The sequence below is a fragment of the Herpailurus yagouaroundi genome, unplaced genomic scaffold (assembly GCF_014898765.1).
Source record: "Herpailurus yagouaroundi ecotype Mexico unplaced genomic scaffold, PumYag 186, whole genome shotgun sequence".
Taxonomy (NCBI): Eukaryota; Metazoa; Chordata; class Mammalia; order Carnivora; family Felidae; genus Herpailurus; species Herpailurus yagouaroundi.
This window is the reverse complement of record NW_024412417.1, coordinates 13,251,415-13,271,669: the sequence shown is the minus strand read 5'-3', so window position 1 is coordinate 13,271,669 and position 20,255 is coordinate 13,251,415. Positions and strand designations below refer to the sequence as shown.

Here is a 20,255-nt window from a genome sequence, read left to right as displayed (position 1 = left end):
AAGGGAGTTAAGGAATCTAATTGCACTGGTATAACATTAAAAACAATAGACTCACAGGGTGCCTGGGTGACTCAGTCTGTTCAGTGTCCAACTTTGGCTCAAGTCATGATCTCACAGTTTGTGACTTCGAGCCCTGCCTTGGGCTCTGTGCTGACAGCTCAGAGCCTAGAACCCTACCTCACATTCTGTGTCTCCTTCTCTCTCTGCCATCCATCACTCATGCTCTTTCTCTCTGTCTCTCTCAAAAATAAATAAACATTAAAAATTAAATAAAAAAATAAAAATAAATGAAAAAAATAATAGATTCTGACAAGTTACATATGTTTAGGGCAATATGAAGAACAACCATTAAAAAGCCATACAAAGAGATATACTAAAAAAACTATAGATAAATAAAAATGGAATTCTAAGAAATGTTCCAGTATCCACAATAAGGCTGGAAAATGAAAATAAAGAAAGGGAAAATAAAGAACAAACAGGAAACAAAAAGTAAAATGGCAGACCATAACCCAAGTAATTACATTAAATGTAAATGGCCTAAGTATACAAATTATAAGAAAGCAGTTGACACAATAGATTTAAAAAAATGACCCAGCTTGGGTGCTTGGCTGGCTCAGTTGGTAGAGCATTTGACTCTTGATCTCAGGGTTGTGAGTTCAAGCTCCACATTGGGCATAGAGCTTACTTAAAAATTAAAAAAAATAAATAAAAATGACCCAACTAGATGCTGTCTACAAGAAACTACCTTCAAATATATCAATATAGGAGAGTGAAAGTAAAAAGATAGAAAAAAGATATATCATACAAACATTAATCAGAAGCAAGCAAGAATGGTTATATTAAGATCAGATAAAGAACACTTCTGAGCAAAAAGAAAAAAAAAAAAAAAAAGACCAGGGACAGAGGGACATTACATAATGATAAAAGGGTCAATCTACCAAAGAGACATAGCAAACATAATATTTTGCACACAAATCCTAAATATGGACCAAACAGAGCAAAATATGTGAAATAAAAGCTGATAACTGAAAGAATAGACAACTCTATAGTTGGAAACCTCAACACACCTTTTTTTAACAATTCATAGAACAACTAGATGGAAAACCAGCCAGTACAGAGAACACAGCAACATGATCAGTCACCCAGATCTGATTTATGTTTATAGTCCACCCGGCAACAGGGGAAAAGACATTCTTTTCAAGTGCCACAAAATATATGCCAGGATAGGCCATAATCCATAAAACAAACCTCAACAAATTTGAAGAATCGAAATCATACAGTGTATTCTCTGACTACAGCGGAATCAGACCAGGAATCAATAATGGAAACATTACAGGAAAATCTCTAAATACTTAGAACTGAAACAACAAACTTCTAAAACATCTGTGGGTCAAAGAGGAATTCTTAAGGGAATTTTTAAAAATACATTGAAGTAAATGAAAATGAAAATACAACATAACAAAATTTGTGAGGCTCAGCTAACGCAGTTCTGAGAGGGAATTTTATAGCACTAAGTATGTTAGGAAAGAGAAGTCTCAAGTTAATAATTGAAATTCTCATCTCTAGAAACTATTTTTTAAGTTTATTTATTTATTTTTGAGAGAGAGAGAGAGAGAACAGAAGTGAGGAAGGGGCAGAGAGAGAGAGAGGGAAAGACAGAATCCAAAGCAGGCTGCAGGCTCTGAGCTGTTAACACAGAGCCCGACTCAGGGCTCAAATCCACCAACCATGAGATTGTGACCTGAGCTGAAGTCAGATGCTTAACTGAGTGAACCACCCAGGTGCTTCCAGAAACTAGTTTTTTTTATTTAATTTGTAAAAAGGAGCAAATGAACCCAAAGCAGGCATAAGAAAGAATAATGAAGAACGAAAACCAATAAAATTGAAAAGAGACAAACAATAGGGAGAATAGATTAAAGCCCAAACTGATTCTTTGAAAAGATCAACAACATTGATAAGCCTTCAACAACACTGACAGAGAGAAGACACACATTACCAGTATCTGGAATCAAAAAGACTAACTATCACTATAGACGTGCAGGCATCAAAAGAAAAATAAAGGAATACTTCAAACAACCCTACACATTTTCTGTTTTGGAAGGAAGTTTCCAGATTACTAATTAAATTTTCTTAGGTATAAGGCTATTCAAATTATCAGTATTTGTTGTGTGGGTTGTGGTAGCTTGTGCTTTTTGGGAAACAAATCCATTTCATCAAGTCCTTCCAAAACAGAAAATTCCAGATCCAGGTGGTTTCACTGGAAAATTCTACCAAATATTTAAAGAATTACATCAATCCTATCACTCTCTTCCAGAAAATAGAAAAGCTTCATCTTATGAAGCTATTCTGATACCAAAACTAGAAAAAGACAATACAATGTAAGAAAACTAGAGACTAATGGCTCTCATGAATATAAATGCAAAATTCCTTAACAAATAGCAAATAGCATTCAGCTATGTATAAAAATAATTATATAAAAATAATTATATACCATGACCAGGTGGAGTTTATTTTAGGGATGTAAGACTCATTTAATATTTGAAAACCAAGCAGTATAACCCATCATATAAACAATCTAAAGAAAAAAATCACAATCATGCTAATGGAAGCAGAAAAAGTATTTGACAAAGTTCAACCCCCATTCATGATTTAAAAAAAAAAAAAACTCTCAAAAATAGGAATAGGAGGGAATTTCCTAAAATTGATTTCATAATATCTATCAAACACCTGCAGCTAACAGCATATTTAATAGTGAAAGACTGAATTCTTTCCCCATAATATCAGGAGCAAGACAAGGATGTTCTTTGTCATTACAACTATTCAACATACTACTGGGAGTTCTACACAGTACAATAAACTAAGAAGAGAAAATAAAAGGCATACAGATCAGAAGGTAGAAATAAAATTGTTTCTGTTTGCAGATGGCATGAGAAAAATCCAGTGGAATCTACAAAACACTAGAACTAATAGGTAAGTTCAGCTAAGTTGAAGGGTATAAAAGAAACAAAAATCAACTGTATTTCTATATACTAGCAATGTATATATGGGTATTGAAATTAAATGTACAATATCACTTATGATAGCTCAAAAACATATGAAACTTATACGTAAATCTAACATAACATGTAGGATTTGTATGCTGAAAACTACAAAATGCTAATGAAAGAAATCAAATGAGAAGATCTAAATAAATGAAGAGCCATACTATGAATCTAATTCATGGATTGGAAGATTCAACATAGTGGATATGTCAACTCTCCCCAAATTGATATTTAAGTTTAATGAAATTCTTACAAAAATTCCAGAAAAGATTTTTGTAAATATAAATTTTTTTTCAACGTTTTTATTTATTTTTGGGACAGAGACAGAGCATGGACGGGGGAGGGGCAGAGAGAGAGGGAGACACAGAACCGGAAACAGGCTCCAGGCTCCGAGCCATCAGCCCAGAGCCTGACGCGGGGCTTGAACTCACGGACCGCGAGATCGTGACCTGGCTGAAGTCGGACGCTCAACCGACTGCGCCACCCAGGCGCCCCGATTTTTGTAAATATAGACAAGATTACTCTAAAAATGTACACAAAAAGGAGACCTATAAATGGCCAATGGACATATGAAAAGATACTCAATGTCACTCATCATCAGGGAAATGCAAGTCAAAACTACAGTGTCACCTCACACCTACCAGAATGGCTAAAATGAACAACACAAGAAACAACAAGTGTTAGCAAGGACGTGGAGAAAAAGGAATCCTTGTGCACTTTTTGTGGGGAGGCAAACTGGTACATCCACTGTGGAAAACAGTATGAAGTTTCCTCAAAAAAAAGTTAAAAATAGAACTACCCACAATCCAGTAATCGCACTACTGGGTATTTACCCAATGAATAAAAAAACACTAATTCAAAAAAGATATATGCACCCTCATGTTTACTGCAACAGTTTTTACAATAGCCAAATTATGGAAGCAGCCCAAGTGTCTATCAATAGATGAATGGATAAAGAAGATGTGGTACACACACACACACACACACACACACACACACACACACACACACACGGAATATTATTCAGCCATAAAAAGGAATGAAATCTTGCCATTTGCAACAATGTGGATGGAGCTAGAGAGTATAATGCTAAGTGAAATAAAATAAGTCAGAGAAAGACAAATACCATATGATTTCACTCTTATGTGGAATTTAAGAAATAAAACAAATGAACAAAGGGAAAAAAGAGAGATGGGGTGCCTGGATGGCTTAGTTGGTTAAGCATCTGGCTCCTTGCTGACACTAAGGGAGCCTGCTTGGGATTTTCTCTCTCCCTGTCTCTCTGCCTCTTCCCTGCTCTCTCTTTCGAAATAAATACATTTAAGAGAGAGAGAGAGAGAGAGAGAGAGAGACCAAGAAACAGACTGTTAACTATAGAGAATAAACAGAGGGTTAGTAGAGGGGAGATGGATGGGGGGAAGGGAGAAATGATGGAGAAATAGTGCTTATCATGATGAGCACTAAGTAATGTATAGCATTGTTGAATCACTATATTGTACACCTGAAACTAACATAACACTGTATGTTAATTATACTGGAATAAAAATGTTTAAACTTGATAAAAATGAAAAAACAAAATAAAATAAAAATTTATACAAAAAGGGAAAGGAACTAGAATGTCTAAACCAGTTTTGAAAAAGAATAAAATGGGAGGAATCACTCCACTTGATTTCAAGACTTACATAGCTACAATAATGAGGACTGTGGAAATAGCAGAGGGAGGGATGGACACATAGATCAATGGAAGACCTGTAAGTAGTCACATATAAATATAGCCAACCGATTTTTGAGAAGTATGTAACAGCAATTCAATGGAGATAAGATATTCTTTTCAGCATTAGTGCTGGAGCAACTGGATAACCTCAACCTAAAAATCCCACAGCTTAATTCCAATTGGATCATACGTTTAAATATAAAATATAGGGGCGCCTGAGTGGCTCAGTCAGTTAAGTGTCTGACTCTGTTTTGGCTCAGGTCATGATCTCACAGTTTTGTGAGTTCAAGCCCCACATTGGGCTCTGTGCTGATGGTGCAGAGCCTGCTTGGGATTCTTTATCTTCTCCCTCTCTCTCTGACTCTCCCCCGCTTATGCTGTCTCTGTCTCTCTCTAAATAAATAAATAAACTTAAACAATTTTAAATATAAAATATTAAACTATAAAAATTTTAGAAGAAAACATGGGTGAAAATATTCAGGACTTTTGGCTGTGTGAAGAGTCCTTAAACATGGCACTAAAGGCATAATTTCCAAAAGAAAAAAAATAAATTTAAATTCATCCAAATTAAAAATGTTTGCTCTATAAAGGACTCTGTTAAGAATATGAAAAGACAAGCTATAGATGGAGAGAAAAAACTTACAAAACATGTACCTAACAAAGGACTTAAATCTAGGCTATATAAAGAATTCGAAACTTAGTTAAAAAAGAAACAGTTCTATTAGAGAATGGGCAAAAGATAGAAAGAGACATTTCACTGAAAATGATGTATAGATGGCAGATAAGCACTTGAAGATGTTCAACATTACTAGGTATTAGGGAAATGCAAATGAAGACCATAATGAAATATCACTACACATCTAGTAAAATAGCCTGAAATAAATAGTGATAATGCCAAATGCTGGCAAAGATGTGGCAAAATTGAATCTCTTATTCATTGATGGTGGTTAAAATGGTACAGCCACTCTGGAAAATAGCTTGGCAGTTTCTTCAAAACTAAACCTAAACTGAATCATAAGACCCAGCAGTCCCTCTCCTGGGCATTTATCCCAGAGAAACAACTTACGTCCGCAGAAAAACTTATAGACAATTTTTCCCAACAGCTTTATTTGTAATAAGCCAAAAGCTGAAAACAAGCAACACGTCCTACAATAGTGGTTAAATATACATAGTGGTTAAATATACATAAATATAAATAGTGGTTAAACATACAGTGGTGAAATATACATGCAAACGGTGAGATACTATTCAGCCATAAAAAGGAGCCAACTATTGATACAAATAACAACTTGGATACAGGCAGTGCCTGGGATCTCAATTCAGCATTATGCTGAATTAAAAAACATCAAAAGGTCATATATTATATGTTTCCACTTATTAACATTCTAGACATAAAAAATTAGAGAACAAGTTTGTGGTTTCGAGGGATAAGGGGTGGGAGCTGAGAGGATGGGTGTGGCTGTAAATGGTAGTAGGATGTTGTTCTGTGTGGTGATAAATAGTTCTGTACCTTGATTGCAGTGCTGGTTACACAGATCTTCACGTGTGATAAAATGAAATGTAACTATAAAAATATATTAGATGTAGGCTTACCTAAACAAAAATATTGTTTGTATGTGCTCTTCTTGGGTTTTATTTATAAAAACAAGTCACCAATACTTGCTTTTTTTCATTCTTTGTGCTTTTACAGTTCACCCAAGTTGTTGCCTGTAGCTTTGATTTATTCATTTTCCTTGTTGTCTAATATTTCATTATATGTATGTAGCTCAGTTTATTTCTTTACCTGTTGGTGGGCATTTATGTTAAATATAGCTTTTTTTTTTTTTAAGAAAGGTGTTATAAACATTTTGTGCCTGTTTTCCAGCGCTGCTATGCAAGAATTTCTCTAGAGAATATAGGTAGGAGTGTGTTTGCTCGGTTGGAGGGCACGGAAAACATTCAACTTCATGACTTAAGGTTAAATTGTTTGAGAGGCTTATATCAACTAATACACCCACCATCAGCTAAATTTGCATTTTCTTGATCACAAATGAGGTTGCTTGTCTTTTTATATGTACATTTACCATTCTTGTTTTTCTCTTCTGTGACAATGTGTCAGATCTTTTGCTCATTTTTCTATTATGTTGTCTTTTACTGATTTGTAACATTTCTTTATATAATCTAAAAACTGGCCTTTTGTTGATTTTACTTGCTGCAAACTTGTGGCAGATGTTGGCAAGTTTTTTGCTTTCTTTATCATACTTTTTTTGTTTTTGTTTTTTAGAGGGAGAGAGAGAGAGAGAATGCATGAATGGGGGAGAGGGGAAGAGGGAGAGAGTGAGAGAGACTCCTAAGCAGAGTCCACACTTAGCATGGAGCCCAATGCAGGACTTGATCCCACAACACTGGGATCATGACCTGAGCCGAATCAAGAGTTGGATGTTCAACCAATTGAGCCACCCAGGTGTCCCTCTTTATTGTACTTTTTGATAAACAAGGATATTAATATTATAGTAGGGAACATTTATCAATTTTTCCTTCTGCAATAAACAGTTTTGTGCCTTAACGCTTTTCCCATTTGGAGGTCTGAAAGATGTTCTATATTTTCTTCCACGTTATAACTTTTTTTTTTTTTTTTTTTTAACAGCTAAGTCCTTAATCCCTCTGGAATTGATCTTTGGGTATGATTCCTCCTTGACTTTTGGCTCAGTAAATTATTTCAACCTTTTGTGAGAGCTCTGTTGTCTTTTAATTCCAACTTCCCAGCCTTGATTGGTACTGATGCTTGCTCTGTCTCTTCAAGTTGTGTGTGTGTGTGTGTGTGTGTGTGTGTGTGTGCGGCGCGCGCGCTTTTTCTTTTGGTATGCCTTGTAAATTTTTCCTGCTAGCCAGATACAATGTACCAGGTGAAAGGAACTGCTATAAATAGATCTTTAGTAATGTGGTGGTGAGGTTCTCAGAGAGAGGAGGTGTTTTACGCATTCTGTGATCAGCCTTTTAGCAAGCCTGTGCCTCTGGACTGTGACCATCACAGTGCTGCAGGTTTTTTCTCCCCCTTTTCTCAGGATGGCTGGAGTGGACTGAAGTTCAGTATTTGCTTTCTCCCACATTGAAGGCTAGAGGAGACTGGTTTCAGTATTTCCCTTTCCCAGGTCAGTTAGGTTCTCGTAATACTCTAGCAGGTTAGGCTCTCATTAACTAGTTTACCTAGAGGGTGGGCCTTGCTAAGAACAGAGTGCTCTGGGACGCCTGGGTGGTTCAGTCAAACCTCAGCTCAGGTCATGATCTTACGGTTCGTGAGTTCAAGCCCTGCATCGGGTTCTGCACTGACAGTTCGGAGCCTGCTTGGGATTCTCTCTCTGCCCCTCCCCAACCTGCTCTCTCAAAATAAATAATAAATAAATTAAAAAAAGAAAAAGAACAGAGTGCTCTGGCGTATTTCAAAATGGATCCTTTCACCCTCTGCATTCTGGAAGCTGGAGGGGATTTTTCTCTGATATTTACTGTGGGAATCTGGTAGATGTCCTGCAAGTAAATCTCACAGTATTGGGAGAGCTCCCTTTTGACTAGGTACCCCCAGAGCTTTTAACTCTCAGAGTTGTCCCCACAGAAATTCCAGCAATTCAGAAATTACAGTTCAAGTTTTCCTACCCCAGCACTGCTTCCTACAGCAGTTGCTGCTGGTAAGTCCCCCCTCAGGGAAGCCATCCATCCATCTCTCTAATCTGGGGGACAGTGGTTTGCCCTGTGTGCTTCCCTATCTTAACGTGTTCCAAGAGGAGTTCTTGAATTCTACTTGTTGTTAGGACAGAGTGGTGATTTCCAAGTTCCTACTCCTCTTTTGTCTTTTAATACCTGAGTTCATGAGAAGGTCCAGGAAGAAAATTCAACCATGGTGAGATTTGGGAAGATGGCCAATTCTCCTTTAGGCAACTTTGAAAGAAATTTTGGTCAAATGATGGGTTTCCTTTACTGTAGCCAAGGCATTCTTGCTTTAGCGGGTTTGTAAGTGCTTGAGTGTCACGTGTTAAAAAGCTAAAGAAACCAAAAACAAAAGCAATGAAAAGCAATGAATCTCTTCTCACCATTTGAACTATGACTCAGATCATTTAAAGAAGCTATTTGTTAAGAAAGAAAGCATAAATTTAACATGCCTGTTTGTGTGGTATGCAGAGTACAGATTCTGCTTTTGGAAAGGCACTGCTGTTTATGGGAAATATTGCTGGACAAGGAATCAAGAGCCTGGAGTTAAGCCTTGATCTGTCATTACGTGGTTGCAAAAGCTTCTTGTATCCAGAGTACGTTCAGCTCCTGTAATAACCCTTCTACAGCAGCTTAGCCAAATAAAGGTGTTTTTTGTTTTGTTTTGTTTTGTTTTGTTTTGTTTTGTTTTGTTTTATTCCCCTCATATAACAGCCTGGGAGCAGGAAAACCAGGACTAGTGTAGTGGCTCCTTTTTTCAGTTTAGGCTTCACAGCGTGTGGCTCTTGTCTTCATGCTTGTCACTTCATGACTGCAAAGTATGTCTCTATCTCTGGCCTTGTATCAATGTTTCAGGCATGAAGAACAGGAAGGGCAAAGAGCAAAAAGCGAGTGGAGAGCTCTTTAAAGAGCTTTTTCCAGGGGGCACTTGGGTGGCTCAGTCAGTTAAGCATCTGACTTTGGCTTAGGTCATGATCTCACGGTTCTTGGGTTCGAGCCCCGCATCGGGCTGTGTGCTGATGGTTTGGAGCCTGGAGCCTGCTTAGCTGTGGTTTTAACAGGGCAAATTGCTGCCCTGAACAAAATCAAGGTTCTGTAAAGAAAAACAGTATGCTGGGAATTGGATAGGTAACCAGCAGTGTCTGCCCCATTCTCTAAATTTCCATTGGGAACGCCTGTTCCTCCCCCACCCCCGACAGAGTTGTTTGGAGGTCAAAATGGAAGATCAAAATCAAATGCAGGAGCACTTCATACACTATAAAATGTATTTCATAAACAAAATGGAAGTATCCTGACCTAAATTCTTTTTCTTAAAGCTTTTTAATTTATTTTACTGAGAGAAAGAGCACATACACATGGGAGGGGCAGAGGGAGAGAGAGAGAGAGAGAGAGAGAGAGAGAGAGAGAGAGAGAAAGGGTGAGAATCCCAAGCAGGCTCTGCACTGTCAGCACAGAGCCCGATGCAGGGCTTGAATCCACAAATCACAAGATCATGACCTGAGCTGAAACCAAGAGTCGGACGTTTAACCAACTGAGCCACCCAGATGCCTCTCGTGACCTATGTTTTTAGAGAGCAAATCTAATGTTAACAGAAAGCCCACCTGAATGTAAAAGATTTGGGTAATCAGTATCTCTTGAACCTCAGCTCATTCTCTTGTTGACATCTTTAGAGAACACAGTGTTCTCATGGATGCACATCCTCAAATACCAATCTTCAGGTTACTGCCAAAGATTGTTGTGCTGGACATTTGTTGATTTCCTCCATAATAATCCCTTTTCCCTTCCAGTATCTTGAGTGACTTCCCATGCGATTTTTCTTTGGAACGTTTCTACCCTCACCTCCAGGGATAAGCCATGATTAATTTAAAGCCATTCAGCAAAGTATTAGTGACTGATTCAGTGATGGGCAATCTGAGTGACCTCAGAATTTGGGACTGCCAGAGTACTAACACTATCCTCTTGAAAGATACATAAGTGGTCTTGAATTGCTGCAGCTAGTATTTTTTGTACCATGAAAGGAGGCAGCCTGAGGTTGAAATCAATCTACAGAGAATACCTGTGCCAAGAGAACTCCAGAGAATCAAATGATGTGGTGAACCTCTGTTTTCCCAAAACCAACCGTACACCTGGACATTTTTTTCCCCAGCTCAATGAACCATAATATTTCCTTGTCTTGTTATTTATTTGAATCAGTGAGTTTGAGGTGGGGTTTGTGTTATTTGTAGCCAAAAGATTCCTGAGTGATAGTTTCCAATATATGGTTTAGGCAAAAATATATATATTATTTTAAATATATTATTTAAATATATATTATTTAATATATATTAATTTATATCATCAACAAATTAGGAAATTAATCATGTTCCTAACTTAACAGGAAATCCTGTTATATAAATATAATATATATTTATATTTATAAATATAATAAATATATTATTAATATATATTTATAAATATATAAATATAATAATATAATATAACATAACAATATAACTATATTATATTTAATATATATTATTTAAATATATATTATTTAATATATTACATATATATGTTTTAAATAATGCATTACTTAATATAGTATATGTTTATGTGCATATGTAAACACATATGTGTGTATTATATTATATATAATATGTATACATATGTATATATATTGGTATATACATGAGTTTATTCTAAAGTTTATAGTCCTTCCAGGATTAAGGCCATGAGGCCTGAATGTTGCTGAGAAGGCCAGTTTCTCTCTGTAATAAATGGACTGCATAGCATCTGTCTAAATGATTTTAAACTGTGAAGTGCTAAGACCTGAGTCTCATGCTTTTGGGGACTGTACTTATCTCCCCTGTGGTACAAGACTCGCCCCTGGGCACTTTAAGCCAAAGACCAATTAGGCTGAGATATGTCAGTGTTCTTGAAGGTGTGTTTCCTGTTTCCTGTTTGCAAAGGCAACTACAGAAGAAATAAAAGTAACGGCCTTACATAAGCTGCTTACTGAGCTGTCAAATGTTCAAATAAAATATTCATTAATTATGAGTGATCTCAGTTGCAGGGCCACGGAGCTGCTGGTGATAAAATCTGTCGTGATCCTGTGGAAGGCTGTGCAATCCGAGGCGCTGTCTGACTGCATATTGTGAGTTCCTTTTTTTAACCTCTTGAATGTCTGGGTTTTAAGTTGTGATTATTATTAAATTATGATTCAGAAGGCAAAAATGTTGCATCCTAGTTAGGCTATTGTGGGTTTGTATGTTTGCTGTCTGGTAAATAAAACGTGCTGGCTTATTAGCTGCCATTAGAGCTTTGCCATGAAGTGTACATTTCTACTTGAACTCCGGATGAATTTGTGTATTACTGACAAGAAAACTATACACCCTTTCTACTTTTTAAAAAAATCTCTTCTGTGGTGACTCTGATTAAATGGGAACCTTATTTAAGTGTAAGAAATTTACTTAAAACAAAAACAAATAGGGGACATGATCATGAAGTAAAAACCTGACTTTCTTCCTGTATGTGCCGTTCCTCACTTTCTACATCTACTCATTTGGTATGGAAAATTGAAGAAGATATTGTGCAGCAAGTAGATGGGATTTTTTTTTAATTCAGAAACAATTCTTTTGAAATTCTATTATGGTATAATTAGGACGGCAGTACCAGCAATAGTGGATTTCCTGTTAAGTTAGGAACATGATTAATTTCCTAATTTGTTGATGTGGGTCTCGAAAGCCATCTCATTGAATATTTAGGAAATTGGCTTTTCAGGAAAGGAAATCTACTGATATATGAAGTTCTTGGAAAAGTTTCAAGATACACTAATGGCCCCAGATGAGAGCCAAGCCAAGATTTATAGGCAAGGTAATATGGCTTAGGTCCTGGTAATAGTTTTTGTGACTGTTTGTGAGTAAGGCGTGAATATTAATCTGATGTTTACTTGGCCAGACAGTTTTAAACGAAGAACAAATGGCAAACATAAAACAAATGTGGGTAAGAACAAAACCAAGTGTATTTTCCTGGTGTTGCAGGGAAGGGAAGTAAGTTGATGCAAATTGAAATTTAAATGTACTCAGCTTTTTTTCGTCCCACTTCCTTTGTTCCCATTAAGTTTAGGCATTAGATGAGCAACATGGCTTATCTGGATGTGATAAGAATGTGAAAGGGAAAGTCTGTATTCCAACTCTGGTAGGCCAGTCCTTTTAATGTGATACATAGGACAATAATAAAGTATGTGAGGTCATGCTAAGCAAACTCTAATTTTTTCTTTCTTCGTATCATCAAGAACTGAGCCGCAACTCCAGTATATTGCTCGTGGAAGCCAAAATAGAATTGTGCATTTAAGTTGGTGGTGAGAGGCTCTTACGTCTTGGGATAATCTGGTTGAAGTACTTATGGCTATCACAACCATAAACACGATAGTAGCCATTGCATTAGTTCCTTGGATCTTTCTGACGTCAAACCAAAGAGTAATAGGAAAATATGTGTTCTTGGCCAAAAGACAGCAAAGCAGGAGTGTGATGCAACCATTCCCCTAGACATGGAGGTGTGGAGAATCCATATGCCTGCGATTAGCTTCTGACATTCCTGCCCTTCCTCAAGTGTGCAGGTCTCTCTTCTGTGATTTCAGAGACAGGTGATTCCTTACTGTAGATTCTCTGTGTGAGTGAGCCCCAGGTAGGCTCGACTTTGTCTCTGGTTTATGAGGAGCAGAGAAAGGCTAGGCTGCTGGAGTTGATGCTGCAGATTCAAGGCATCTTCCAGATTCACAGGAGGACAGTTTGGATGAGAAATTGACAGAAGAGGTCTTGAGGCAGTGAAGGAGCCACTTCCTGCTTCAAGACTACTGTGGTCTTGAGGGAGGCGTGGACAAGGCAGGGATAAGGATGACCTCTGGAATGGAGGCCAAATCTCCCAACTGGGACTTTCCAAATGGATGGCCTAAGTTAGCAAATACTGCCCCATTTCCTGTGCATTCTGGAATTTGTTCAAGAATTTCAGGTACCCTTACCTAGTGACAGAGATCCTGATAGCAATAGGTAGGAAAGATACATGTAAAGAAACTATTTTAAAGTGAAGTATATGAATAGACTCCAGGTTTACAATTATTTCTGATTCCTGTCATCTGGGCGTCTCTCTTTAGCTCCTTGAGGCTAGAGTCATTTTGTCTGGATCCCCAAGAAATCATATCTTCCCCAAGGCTTTCTATGTAACTGGCTTCTCAGTTACATGATATTACATGGAATTCTATTTTTCTATAGTTTTTGCACTAGAAACCTCCTTCCTTCTCCTCTTACAAATATTATTTTAATCCTTCTAGCCTGGGAGCTCACCACTCTTTATTGTCAATTTCCTATAAATTCTCCTGTATCAAAAAAAAACCCCACCTGTTATGTCAACAGAATATCTACCTATAAATTCTCCTCTATCAAAAAAAAAAAACCCCACCTATTGTGTCAACAGAATATCTATCATTCAAGAACAGTCATGGGGAGAAATTATCTCAGAGCCCAAGAGTAGAAGACACCAGATATCTAGGGGATAATTAAAGTATGCTTCCAGCTGTTTTCAAATAGAGACAGATACTGATCATCCAAATAATTGATTCGCTGACAACTGTTTTCCACGCAGTCATGTTCTTAATGCAAAACAGCTAAAAAAAATTCATTGAAAAAATAAATAAATAAACCAAGCTGCGTTTTTATTAGTGTGTAGAAAACAGAAAAGAAAGAGAGCAGTTGGTTTCTCAACAATTTTGCAATACGTTCCATTAGTATCATGTAGACTTAGGAGCATGTAGTTCAATGACGGTAGATAAATGATTCCATTTAGCCCCAAAGTGTTGATTAAGTACCTACTAACTTGAATCCTAGTGGAGAATGATCCAGTATATCCTAGACCTGTATATCTGGTAACATAATGTTCCTAAAAACATAATTCATTTATTCACCCGATAAATATGGAGCACTGGCTATGTGACGGCCCTGTGTTAAATGATGGCAATATTCATGGGGAACAAGATAGGCATGGTTTCTGCCTGTAGTTGAGGGGTGTGGGCTGGGAGGGAAATGTTAATGAAATAATTGCACACATTTTACAAATGTGACCATTACTATGATGGGAAAACAAACAAACAAACATGGGAAACTGAGACCATAAAACATAGGCACTACATCTAGGTAAGTGGTGATCAGGGACGACTTCCCTGAAGAAATTTGAAGAGATTGCGAACATGGAAGAGGGTGTTCTGGGCAGAGGCTCTCAGGTATCAGGGAACATGGAGCTTACTGGGAACTGAACCAAGGGCACTGTAGCTGGAGAGAAAGAGGGAAAGCTAGAAAGGTGGCAGGAACAGATTATGAGAGACTAATACATGAGTGAATGAATGTGAGTAGCTTATTATACACAGTGAGTCCTATCGACCTGTGTCCCTAGTGTGAAAATAAAAGAAGCTTGCAATTTTATAATGACTCTGCTCTTTGGGAGATGATGTTCACTCATTCATTCACTCATTCAGCCAATAAACACGAGACAAGATCCCTATTCACATGGATCTTAAATTCTAGTGGAACAAGCAGATAATGTGCCAATAAGGAAATAATATATAGGTCTTATGGTAAGTTTTTGTTTGTGTATAAGTGGTGTGGGTAGTTTTTAGGTGGAATTTTAAAAATAATTTCAGATATTTATTGTATTGCATCCAAGTGTAGTTATTCCTTTGTTTCATTAAGTTATATGTTCTAGCAGCGCTAAGACCATGCTTAGCACGGGTGTTCTTCATTGTACTCAACTCACAGTTGAAGACTCGGGTGAAACTCCAAGAGAGGGAAGCTGTGAGATTTGTATTCTTGTTTCTGAGGATCTCATGATACCACAGCCCACCTGGCACCTTACCTCCTCTTCTTGGACCGGTGCGGGGAGCAGGAGGGGAGCAATACAAAGATTTAAATGAAAACAACGGAAGCTAACACTGATCGAGAAGGATCTAAGAGAGAGTATTTCAGTCTATTTCTTTTTACAAAAAGAACTCAGTACATCTTATTACACACTTAATATATTTTGTAAATTTTGCACATTTACCATCTCTAAAAAAAAGATTCATATCCTACAGTCAATGTACACATTTAAGAAAAGGTATTTCTTTGCCACATTCCCAAAAGCTGTTATTTAATTGATGGTCCATCTTAAAATCATCAGTGCCTTACGACTCTGAAAATAATACACATCTGGAATCTTGTTCGAATTTTCAGTCATGCCTGTCTTTTCTGAAGATCTCCTTGAAGCTTCCCTGATGACAGCGTTTGCATATCTGCATATAAAGTATCACCATTGATGGAACTAAACCAGGGCACCTCTAAGGGTCACCTTCAGGTCTTGCTCGCAAAACTGAGAGGAGAGTTCATTATAGCAAAGGGAGGCCTAATAATAATCTGTTTTAGCCCCTAGGAACTTCCTGACTTTTGATTTTCAGATTGTATGAATCAAAATTATTATTCCCATATATGCCAAAAGTAATGGAAATGTTCATGTGATCCTTTAGTACTGGGTTTCTCAGGCGCACTGTTGACATTTGGATCAGATCATTCTGTTGTGAGGGGCTGTCCCATGCATGAAGAATGTTCGGTAGCATTCTGGTACCAATACTATCTCCTCCTGCGCCCCCCCCCTCATCATGACAGTCATCTCTAGTATTGCCAAATGCCTCTTGGGAGGGGCAAACTCACTTTCTCACTTGAGAACCATTGCTTTAGTATATCATAGTCACTGGTTCCCAAACCTGTGTTCTAGCTTGGTATTATATTGTATCGAAAACATGTGCAATCCTAAATGCATAGCTTTCAGTTTAACAGGATGGTGTCTTTATAATTCTGTAGTTCCTACATCACAATTAAAAATGATATTATGAAACCTGAGCTAGAAGGGTAACCAATTAGATTTTTACTCAGCCAAACCTGTGAACTTCTAACATGGTAATACATTTTTCTGTGGGAGAGGGTGCCTACACTTTGAGAGGTTTGTTTTATTAAAACTGTATAAAATTTTACCCTCAAAGTTTAAAACTTACTTGGTGGATCACCTAATTTTTTAAAAGATACGCTTATGGGAACCTTAAAAAGACTCCAGCTCATTCAGCTGCAAGAATTAAGAGCCTCGAGGTGACACATAGAAACTTAAATGAGGCACATTTAATGAGTTCAATTCTAGTTTGATGGGAGGCTGAGAACAACAGAGAGAAAAAAGTGCCACTCGTCTGTCTTTTGGTGCTGGCACTTAACATTTTAGTGTAAGTTATTACAATAGTGTATTGGTTTAATGTTCCCTTAATATCTGTGGCTTAATCAATGTTTCTGAACATGGAAGAATGTGTGTTCTCTCTGCCACTGTTCAGCTAAGAAATGACATTTGAAAATTACCGTAATCATGCATGAATAGATCTTCTAAAGTGGCGTTTTACTACACTATGGTGCCTGGGAAGACTTAATATTGCATAAATGTACTTAGACATGTAACTAATACATGGCACCATTAGGGGAACTATTTTTTGTAAATTCCTTTTTGTTATTGTTTTATTTATGTCTTAAATGTTTATATATTTATTTTTGAGGGAGAGAGGGAGGGGGGGGAGAGAGAGAGAGAGAGAGAGAGAGAGATCATGAGTTGGAGAGGGGCAGAGAGAGAGGGAGACAGAGAATCCCAAGCAGGCCCTGCACTGTCAGTGCAGATCCTGATGTAGGGCTCCACTCAGGGCTCGAACTCAGGAGCCCTGGGATCATGACCTGAGCCGAAATCAAGAGTCGGCCACTTAACGGACTGAGCCGTCCAGGGGTCTTAATTATTTATTTTACCTAAAGGCCTCCTGCCTCAAAATGTTGCATATATTTCAAGTGAGACCAATATATTGTTTTGTAAAATAGAGCTTTGTTTCCTGTCACTATTGTATTCAGGAATATTAAAAAAAAATTTTTTAATGTTTATTCATTTTTGAGAGAGAGAGAGAGACAGAGAGACAGAGAGAGGGACAGAGTGCAGGTGGGACAGGGGTAGAGAGAGAGAGAATCTGAAGCAGGCTCCAGGCTCAGAGCTGTGAACACAGAGCCCAAAGTGGGGCTTGAACCCACGAACCGCAAGATCATGACCTGAGCCAAAGGTGGATGCTTAACTGACTGAGCCACCCAGGCCCCCCTCAGGAATATTTAAAAAGTACTAATTTCTCAAAAATAAAGTTCTTATTCTTTTTCATGGTGCTCAAACCTTTCTACTAACTGGCTGCAGTCCGCCTCCTGAGATTCATTTTCTTTACCTCCCTTTGCTCCTGTCCCCCTATCACTCTCTGACAGCAATGAACTAGGTGGCCTGAGTAACAGGATGGACCTCTCCTTGCACTTTTCTGCCTTCATAGCTCTTCTTGTGCTGTGATGTCTAACCCCTGAAATTCGAATTCATGCTTAAGAATCATTTCTTACATGGAACTTTCTCAAATGTTCTCAGTTGGGATTAAACTCTCCCTTTCTTTCTCTGTCTCTCCCCCTGTCTTCCTCCCTCCCGCCCTCCCTCCCTTCCATCCCTCTTTCTCTCTTTCCTGTAATGCTTGGAAAACACTAGATTAGTGCTTTTCAAACTATCTATGGGGATGACTAGGCTTTTTAAAATTTCCTATTCATCACATGCCAATATGTATCCTCTTGTCCATGACTGGTACTTAGATCTCTCCATGTGAAACTTAACTACCCAAGTTCTGCGTATACCCCGTCTATACCACATTCCATGAGATGCATCCACTTGACCACACATTATTTGGATGTTGCAGCAATGTCCAACTTGTGTAAAAAATGTCTGAATAGTTACTTGCAATATCTGTACTTGTCCTGTTTCAGTCTGATAAGAATAGTTCATGGGGGTGGCTCAGGTCCACAGACCACACTTTAAGGAGCATTGACCCAGACTATAAACTCCATGAGGAAAGGACCCGGGTCTGCTTTTTTCATCATTATAATTCTAGCCCCTGGCATTGCCTGTCACATAGCAGACACATTTATTGCATGTGGAAGTATCATGCTATAGATAACAGCACCTGTCTCCCAAGTAACTTGGATCAGATCTGAATCAATTTTTAGCACCTACAGGATTATCATGCCTTACTTGTATCAGAAAATAGGAATGAATGAGAATATCAGACTGATTTATTTTAAATATTGCTCTTTAGTTTAAAAGCTACTGAAATAAGGACACCTGGGTGGCTGAGTCAGTTGAGTGTCCCACTTCTGCTCAGGTTGTGGTCTCATGGTTTGTGTGTTCAAGCCCTGTGTCGGGCTCTGTGCTGACAGCTCAGAGCCTGGAGCTTTTTCAGATTCTTCATCTACCTCTCTTTCTGCCTAACACATCAACCCTGCTCATGCTCCGTCTCTCTCTCTCTCTCTCTCAAAAATAAATAAACATTAAACAAATTAAACACATAAAAGCTACTGAAATAAAACATACCTCCTTCTTCCTACCGCTGGTATGGCCTTTATAAGTGAAGATTACTTGATCAATAATTTAATTTTCTTTCACTGGATAGTTGCAAAAAGTCGCTGCATTCAAATTCACTTAAGTAAAAATGAAAGGAGTTTAAAAGAAATCTAAAACACTTAGCCTGTTAAATGGCAATATTGAGAAATTGTTTGAGAGAAATGTATTTCTAGAAGAAAAAACCCCACAAAAACAAAACTATATTTGAAGCCTTTCTTTTATGCAGCTCAAGGGGGCACATTGAAAGTCTTCAGCAGTTTAAAATTCTATTTCTGAAAATGAGAATCACATGGAGTTAATTTAACATCCACCACTGTAATTTCTACTGGGAAAAACACCTGGGACATGAGTAACTTTTTTTTTTCTTCAAAATTGAAAATGTAAGAGATTCAGAATAAATTACTTGACAGTGCTCTTGGAACACAGATTTCTTATTTCTTTCCATTTTTTTTTGAACAAAGATTTCTAACTTTCAGTAGTTCAAGAGTATCTTTCTCAAGTGGTAAAAAGTGGCTGCAGTTGGATGTTCATACTTTTTATTGACTATTTCATTATTTTAAAGTTAACAGCCAAGAAAAACAAGGAAATTTACTATATGTTTTTCCCACCGTTATTAGCCACTTATTTTTCCATGGAACGTTTGTTATTTCTGGGAAACATATGGCATGTGACCAGAACCATAATTAGTAACAGTTTGATGTTATAGGAATTCATATTTTGGCAATTTCTAGCTTCTTTAGATCAGTGGCTTCCTCTGAAATATAAAAGCAGCAAATAAAGATCCTAAGGGTGGATTCTGGAGTCAGCTTTTTTCTCCTTTTAGAAACAGAATTATTTGCTTGTTTTGACCAGGGAGGTATTTGAAGATTTTTGCAAACGCTTATATAGTTCTGCTCCAGAGCCAAAAGATGCCAGAAGGAGGCACTGTTTTAAGCACTTTGCATATTCCACTTAATCATTGCAAATAGGGGCAGGAAGATATTACTTTGCCCCAAGTCACTTCAGTGGGAAATTACGTAGTTGAGATCTACCTGAAAAAGTCTGGCCCCAGACTCTGCTCTATCCGATAGTAGTGTCTCTTGTGCAGTGTGCTTGTCTAAGGAGATGAAAAGTTCCAATATTCCATTGGTAGAATCCTGTGGAAGAGATTATTTTCTTGCAGACTATTTCTGTCTAATAGCTAGGAAATGTTGAGTAACTGGGGTATATTAGGTAACTGGGAATTCTGGGTAACCAGAGAATGCTGGGAAACTGGGGGAAAGGGGCAAGAAGCCATTAGTTGTCAGCTTATTCTGAGCAACTTCCTAGCATCTCTAAACCAA

General features: G+C 37.7%; 1 protein-coding gene across 2 annotated transcripts in view; it reads left to right on the top strand.

Annotated features, from left to right (window-relative positions):
- The window catches only part of NCALD (neurocalcin delta), a 274,929-nt gene that overhangs the window by 105,480 nt on the left and 149,194 nt on the right, over positions 1–20,255 (top strand). For both annotated transcript variants that reach the window (XM_040494143.1, XM_040494144.1), the window contains one exon: positions 11,483–11,569. The gene's annotated coding sequence lies outside the window, so the exon portion shown is untranslated. The remainder of the gene's footprint in view (positions 1–11,482; positions 11,570–20,255) is intronic.